This window comes from Pseudophryne corroboree, chromosome 4 (genome assembly GCF_028390025.1).
Source record: "Pseudophryne corroboree isolate aPseCor3 chromosome 4, aPseCor3.hap2, whole genome shotgun sequence".
NCBI lineage: Eukaryota > Metazoa > Chordata > Amphibia > Anura > Myobatrachidae > Pseudophryne > Pseudophryne corroboree.
The window spans coordinates 365299880-365308483 of NC_086447.1; the positions used below are offsets into that span (position 1 = coordinate 365299880).

The following is an 8604-nucleotide window of genomic DNA, read 5'->3' on the forward strand; positions in this document are numbered from 1 at the left end:
CGGACTCCTATTATAGTAGTCAGCTGAGGTAAATATTCTGCAATATTCACTTGCAATGAATTTTGCTGATCAGGGAATAGCTGCTTTCAGGGGAACCAAAATTGCGTGGAGGATTTCCTCTGTGAATAATCTCTCCATATTTTGGTTCCCCTGAAGACTTTGGGGGGTTTTCTTCTCGGGCCAATAATTGGCTATTGATAACACCATTCTCTTGACCACGGAACCGCAATTTGCTTAAGTAGCAGCTATTCCCTATGCTGAGAGGTATTCACTTTATTCTCTACAGTCATACCATGCTGGATCTGCCCGATCTCGTCTGATCTTGGAATCCAAGCAGCATTGGGCCCGGTCAGTACCAGAAAGGGTGACCCTCTGGGAATACTGGGTACTGTAGTATTAAGGAACATACCTTCCGTTGATCAGCAAAATTCATTGCAAGTGAATATTGCAGAATATTTACCTCAGCTGACTACTATAATAGGAGTCCGGATATACAAAAGCCGTTTTTTTCTTGAATCTCTCTTATGAATATACAGGTGTATATCTAATCATAAGTTGATAGAGATAACAAGAATTTCCATATTTTCGCTCTTGACAAACGTCTAACATAAATACTCGCTTTAACCCAGTGGGTGTACAGATAAACTTTCTGCCACCCACTACAAATCAAGTGAGTAACATATCACCATATCGTTATCTAATTTATGCCATTTAATACTTGTTTTAACCAATTTTGCTGATTTACACAGCAATATTTTTATCTTTACAATATTCTTTTCGTCTGTAGAGTATATTAAAAGTTAAGTTTTAATGTTGCATACACATTCTATGGTTTCATAACTTTACTATTCAGTCAATTTAAATAAAGTGTGCCCCAGAGAGACATACCAAACAGTCTTTCTTTTGCTTCTTTGCAAAACAACCCTCAAATGGTTATACCTGTACCAAAGCATGGACCTGGGTGCAGTACTCGTCTTACGTGAATCGAACATTAAGCCCAGTCCGTGTCTTGCCAGGTGCAGGTGTAGCTGGCACCTCTTCCCCCACATCCTCCTCTGACTCCTACTGGCTCGCCTCCACCTCTGCCTTCTCCTGGATCATCCCCCTGCTCTCCTCCTTGGTCTCACCCTGGGTGAGGATCATCTCCTCTTCCTCCTCTTGGCTCTCCTCACACCTGGTTTTCAATCTGAAAGACATCTCTAGCCAAAAAATCACCACAAACAACTCTCTCTTACTAGCACTAGCACTCTTCTCCTTCCCAGTATCCTTCTCAAACCTACCAAAGGTCAAAATGGTTAATTGGGGGTTTATATAGGCTGTGTGAAATATAAATCATGAGACTTTTGGGGGGCGATGGGTGATTTTCTATTAAACAGTGCAGCTCACATAATGAAACTCGCATTCCAGTTGGTCTAAAAACGTAAATGCTTCCTGGTGTGTATTCTCACGAGAAGTTGCATGCAAGTTACATGTGTAACTGAAACCTCAGACCCTATTACATTGACTGAGTTGCGGGACAAACTCGCACATTCAAATGTACGAGATGGTGCGAGTTTGTCCCGCACACCAAACTCTAGCCCTATTACATTTGGTGCCATAGCTTGGCTCATTATCAACCTCATTCTCGTTTCCTGAATTAATAAAGTGATATCTTCCCAGACCATATTTTCCTGCTTAAAACCAGCTAGTCAAAGGAAGGGACCATTGTTAGAACCACAATGTGTGACTGGATTATAAAGATTTGGCGTCTTAATGACTGTGTTACTTCTGACCATTTTTGTTTCATCTGAGGTCATTCTGAGTTTAAGGTGGCTTACCAGTCCTTTAAACCACTTAAAAGATGTAGATGCAAATTCATTAATGCAGTCTCAGTTTGCCAGAGGATACTGACTGCTTCTGCAACCCAACCTCCCATTATTGCTATTTGTATGTTGATATGTTAGTTTATTTGTTTGTTATACTTACAATAGTATAATATATATATATATATATATATATATATATATATATAAAATATACTGAGATATATGTATATAAATTATCCAAGTCTGTTTATCTAGATGACATTTGTTCATTTGTAAAAGATATTATTTGGTGGTAATATTTACAGCAGAAAAGATGGTTGTGGTGTTGTCAACCACAGTAGTATTTTTTATTTCTTAATGCTATGAGAAATGTTAGGTTACTGAGTCTTTATAAGTGCACTGTTTAGTCACCATGTAATTCCAAATGTCTCCAGCATTGTGTTCAGGGACAGAGCCATAACTAGGTGTGTGCGGAGGGGGCACCGCACATCAGGAGCATATCTAGAAGAGGGGTGCCGCCCGGAGGTGCCACCCACGACCAGGGGGTAGACTTACATAGTAGAGGTAGTGACTTGCGTGACTGAACAGGAGACATGCACAGCAGTCACTCAGTGTAATTAGCGCTAATGTCCAGCACCGCACTTAAGTGTAGCATCCCTAAAACTACAGCTCCCATCAGCCATTGCTGCCAGGAGCTCCCCCCAGCAAGGGCTTCTGGGGGCTCTACTTTTTTTTATTTATACTTCACTAAAGTGCAGTGCTGGATATCGGTGCTAATTACACATAACCAGTGCTGCAAGTATGGCGGTACGGGGCGGAAGGCGTACCTGTAAGAAATTCCCAGCAGGTACGCAATACCGCCGTGCCACCGCCTTGCAGATACCGGGTGTTGGAGAGAGGTAAGCGCAGCATGCGCCTCTCCTCTACTGCCTGCGAGTCCCCTGAGTCCGGCAGCGGCGGCGGCATGCACTGAGCCGGTTGGTGAGCCAATCAGAGCTCGCAGACTGGCAGCCAATCAGGAGCCGCTGCTGCCAAGCCGGCACCAGTTCAGGAGACCGGACTGAGAGTCCGGACGGAGAGGGACAGGAGGAGCGTGTGCTGCGCTCTCCTTTCCCCTGCAGCAGGCCAGCAGCAGAAGATAGTGCCAGCCCCAGGCAGCAGCAACAACGGTGAGTTGCACTGCTGGGGCATATCTGGCACTCTGGGAGCATGTGTATCTGGCACTGTGGGGGCATATCTGGCACTCTGGGTGCATGTGTATCTGGCACTGTAAGGGCATGTGTATCTGGCACTGTGGGGGCATATCTGGAACTGTGGGGCATATCTGGCACTGTGGGGGCATATCTGGAACTGTGGGGCATATCTGGCACTGTGAGGCATATCTGGCACTCTGGGGGCATATCTGGCACTCTGGGGGCATATCTGGCACTGGGGGCATATCTGGCACTGTGGGGGTATATCTGGCACTGTGTGGGCATGTATATCTGGCACTGTGGGGGCATATCTGGCACTGTGGGAGCATATGTGTATCTGGCACTGTGGGGGGCATATCTGGCACTGTGGGGGCACATGTGTATCTGGCACTGTGGGGGCATATCTGGCATTGTGGGGTCATGTGTATCTGGCACTGTGGGGGCATATCTTGCGCTGAAGGGGCATATCTGGCACTCTGGAGGCATATGTGTATATGGCACTGTGGGGGCATGTGTATCTGGCACTGTGGCGGCATATGTATATCTGGCATAGTGGGGGCATATCTGGCACTGTGGGGGCATATGTGTATCTGACACTCTGGGGCAATGTCTATCTGGCACTGTGGGGGCATATATGGCACTACTGGAGGCATTTGTGTATCTAGCATCATGTGACATTTGTGCATCTGGCCCCGTGGGGCAGTTGTGCATCTGGCACTGTAGGAGCATATCTGGCACGGTGGGGGCATATGTGTATCTGACACTATCGGTGTTATAAGTGTATCTGCCCCCCCCCCAATGTGTATCACGCCCCCATTTTCATTGGCATTTGGCCACACCCAGGGCTTCTGGGAGCTGTACTTTTTTTATTTCTACTTCACTAAAGTGCGGTGCCGGATATCAGTGCTAATTACACATGACCAGTGCTGCAAGTATGGCGGTACGAGGCGGTACGGTGTACCTGTAAGAAAATCCCAGCAGGTACGCCGGGCCGCCGGGCCGCCACCTTGCAGACACCGGGTGTTGGAGAGAGGAGATCGCAGCATGCGCCTCTCCTCTCCTGCCTGCGAGTCCCCTGAGTCCGGCAGCGGCATGCACTGAGCCGGTTGGTGAGCCAATCAGAGCTTGCGGATCGGCAGCTAATCAGGAGCCGCTGCTGCCGGACCGGCACCAATTCAGGAGACCGGACTGAGAGTCCGGACGGAGAGGGACAGGAGGAGCGCGTGCTGCGCTCTCCTCTCCCCTGCAGCAGGCCAGCAGCAGAAGATAGTGCCAGCCCCAGGCAGCAGCAACAACAACGGTGAGTTGCACTGCTGGGGCATATCTGGCACTCTGGGAGCATGTGTATCTGGCACTGTGGGGGCATGTGTATCTGGCACTGTGGGGGCATATCTGGCACTGTGTGAACAAAGTCGTTCACAGACATATTGCTGGTGCACACTGGCCGACGCACCTGTGATACATCGACCGTTCAATTGAACGGCCGATATATCAGCCAGTGTGTACCCAGCATTAGGCTTCACAGACATATATCGCTGGTGCACACTGGCTGATGCACCTGCGATATATCGACCGTTCCAGCATTAAGCCCAGTGCACACTAGCCGAGCCCCCGCCAACGTGGGTGCCGACGGGATGCCGGCATCAGCAAGTGCATACACACTTGCCGATGCCAGCGCGGAAGGGAGTAATGATGGGGAGGGGGGGGGGGCAGGGGGAACGACATCCATGCTGTCAGCATGGATGTCGTTAACGAGGACCTGTCTTGTCTGTACATGTTCAGACGAGAGAGGACACTAGACGAGATTGTAAAAGATTTTGCTCCTTCTGAGCGAGATCTTTTACTTTCTCAACTAGTGTTTACGACTTTACGGGGTTTTAGGCTTCACACACTCCTTGTAAGCCCGCCCCCAGACTAGTGTGAAACTAGCCAATGGAAGTCTGTGGGCAGACTTAGAAGGAGTGTGTGAAGCCTTATGCTGATTCCCGGGTGCCACATGGCTCTAGATACACTGCTCTATATATTATATATGATATAATTAAATATAATTTAATGTAATTTAATGTAATTTAAATTGCAGGCACTATTGTGTGGCCACACACTTTTACGTCTTTCCGCCAGTCTCTTACTTTGCCAGGGGCACTCGGAACCCTAGATACACCCCTGCCGCACATAGCACTGCAGGGTAGGGGGCGCTGTTTGACGGCACTTGTCAATTATCTGTTTTAATTACTTTCACTTGCAGCTTCCCCCTTTTTGAAGACCAGCATCTCCTGACTGCCGTTGTCTCCTACCTTGACTGCTTCTGATGCTAATAACCATACAACATTCATGAACTCAATTTGAGATTTCTTTGTTATTAAGTCACACTGTATTTTATTACATTTCAAGATGCTGACATACCCGGGATTCAAACCCATTGCCTGTGACATTGCAGTTAGACACTCTTTTCATTGAGCTAACTGCACCTGCATAGAAAGCTAGAGATTTATAAGCTAGAGAATTATAACTGTTTGAAGCTTACCATGTACTTTATGAAAAAATTATCAGGATTGCAGCTTAGCAGATCCATGCAGTGTGTGGCTACAAGGGATTGGATGTGTGACTGCACACTACATATATCTGCTCAATTGCAAAGCTAATTATTTTTTAACAAAGTACCATTAGCTTCATATAGTTCTCGTAGTTTTTATGTAGGATCAAATAGCTCAATGAGTAGGGTGTTTGATTAGAATTCAACAGGTCATAGGTTTGAATCCTGGGTATGGCAGCACATTGAAAAGTGTTACTTAATAAAGGGTATTGTAACTGAATAACAATGAGCTCTCAAGTTAAGTGCATGAATATGGTATAAAGAGGATTTTTGTCCAAATCCATTTTCTTGCAGTGGTCTATAAATTAATGTGGGAAGGGGCATCATAGCATGGGCTTTCTCTGTGATCCATCTTGTCATGCCCCTTCCCCACGAGGCATACACCTTATGTCCCTATTGAAAAAAATGGTGTGTGTGTGTGTGGGGGGGGGGGGGGGGGGGCACCAATTCTCTCTCCTGCACAGGGAACAGTGTGAAAGGAGATAGTTTAAACATCTAGCGATCCTACCACAAGGCCAGTGAGTTTTGGAAAGAGGTGAGGCACCTTATCATGCTTCTTTTTTCTACAGCCAGAGCTAGATTTATGGAAAAGCCACATACCTAAACCAGACAAAGGAGCCCCATACCCCAAAAGTTCACCCGGCAACTGACTTGCTATTTAATTATAGGGGTCTTACCTGTGGCTTTACTATACAGATTGTGCAGTCAGCAGATGCTAGGTCCCTATTTAACTACTTAACTGATGATTTTCCCCCCAAAAAATGATCAGAAATTGTCAGGGTTTTTTCATGAGTGAGTTAGGTGAAGAACATGAATTTAACCCTATCCAAAATGATTTTAGTTAAAAAAAAATATTTTTTTACCCCAGTGATCGGAACATCGATAGGGAACATCACGACCATCGGAACATTGGTAACATTGCGACCATCGCGACTTTAGTTTTTAGAGACCAGAAAACGGCTTACTGTACCATATGGGCAAATACAGCCTGTGACTGAAGATGCAGCATGTGGGAGAAAAGGGAGCAATCTATGGTAGGCTGAGTACAGTAGAGGTTTGTAACTGTGTACAGATGCAGAACCGCACTAAGATGAATGTACGCCTGTCAAAGCCACATCAGTTGATGATGATGATGATGATGATGATGATGACAGTTGCCAGTGCTAGATAGTAGCTTCTCATTGTGGAGTCACAGCTGAAGCTTGATAAGTGTTCTCTTCATACTGTAGCTCCTGCATATGTGATATGATTTAGTGATTGTTTTTTCTTTTTTATCGTACAATGGAGGGAGAGTCTTGTCTGTTATATTTGAGATGTTGTCAAGTGCCCCAGGTGCTGGGATGTAGGGGGCGCAAGGGAGGCCGGTTCTGGTGCTGCACTTAGCTGGTTCCCTCTGACTCCCACTGGCTCTTGCTGACTACCAGTGACCTGCTGTTGGGTGCCAGCACCAGAGGCTCCCAGTGCTTCCGGGTTTCTGCTGGCCATCATGCTGTGACATCATGATGTTGCACGTGCATTTGATGTCACATACACACAATGAGAGGCTGGGAGAGAAGATGGAGGAGGGAGTCTGGCGGCCGGGAGTGAACCAAAGCACATACAACAATAAAAGAAGGTGCATGCTGACAGCACTGAGGCAACACTAGGCTAAGCCTGCACACTGCACTGATAGAACAGGAGGAGGAGGGGTGGAGTGAATACTGCACTGCCTTTACCCAATAAATGTGCACTTTCAATTTTGGAAACCAGTGTTCCCCATTATATATATATAATACATAAATATATAGCAGTGAAGAAACAGAGCGCCTGTTAATGTTCAAAATTAAATATCACACAAATAAATTGATGTAAAAACGGCACTACTTACTGTATCTAGCATAAATATCTTCAGTCAAATGACCACCGATGGGATCATCATATATGAAATAAAAAAATAGAAATGCAACATAACGTGTACAATTTTTGACCACTGGAAACGTAATAAATGAACTGAGCAGAGGCGTTTCAACAGAGGAGGGGGCCCGTGTTCACCTCCGGGTGGGTACCCTCCTCTGTACGGCGCTGTAGACTCCAGCATACGCAGGTCTCCGGAAACATTGAGTCCGCCATGATCCGGAAACCAATTTGGCTGCCGCACATGTGCGGTGGCCATTTCGGCAGCGATTTCCACCGCAATCGCAGCGCCTGACACTGGACTCCAGAAAGGTAAGTATTAAAATAGGTGCAATGTGTGCGGTGTGGGCTAGCCCTTTTTGCGCCCCGGGCGGGAAATAGGGGCATGGCTTCATACAGGGGGCATGGTCAGTTACGCCCCCTTTACAGTAGAGTAGCGCCGCTGAAATGCTGTGCGGTGCGCGATGACGTCATCGCGCACCGCACGCACCGCACAGCTAAGGTCCTCTCCACGAAGGGAAACTAGACGCTACGCATCTAGTACCCTTCGTGGAGAGGACCTTTGCTGTGTGGAGCGCGATGACGTCTAGTTCCCTTCACAGCGGGACACAGCGGGCAGCGGGGGGCACAGCAGTAGCGGATCTTGCCATGGTGCGCGCCCTCCGGATGGCACCCTCCGGAAGGCGGCGCCCCGGGCAATTGTCCTGCTTGCCCGTGGCAAGATCCGCTACTGCTCCCTGGACCCAGGGGCCCGTGTGCACCGCACACATTGCACCCATTATAGAAACTAGTGATGAGCGGGTTCGGTTTCTCGGAATCCGAACCCCCCCGAACTTCAGCCTTTTTACACGGGTCCGAGGCAGACTCGGATCTTCCCGCCTTGCTCGGTTAACCCGAGCGCGCCCGAACGTCATCATCCCGCTGTCGGATTCTCGCGAGGCTCGGATTCTATCGCGAGACTCGGATTCTATATAAGGAGCCGCGCGTCGCCGCCATTTTCACACGTGCATTGAGATTGATAGGGAAAGGACGTGGCTGGCGTCCTCTCCGTTTAGACTAGAGTACTAGAGAGAGACACAAATTTTGGGGAGCATATTATTAGGAGGAGTACTACTTGCTG

The 8604-nt window shown here is 47.5% G+C and overlaps 1 pseudogene; it reads left to right on the forward strand.

Moving 5' to 3' along the window:
- Positions 1-278: 278 nt before the first annotated feature.
- Positions 279-397, forward strand: LOC134913754 (5S ribosomal RNA; annotated as a pseudogene).
- The last annotated feature ends 8207 nt before the right edge of the window (positions 398-8604 follow it).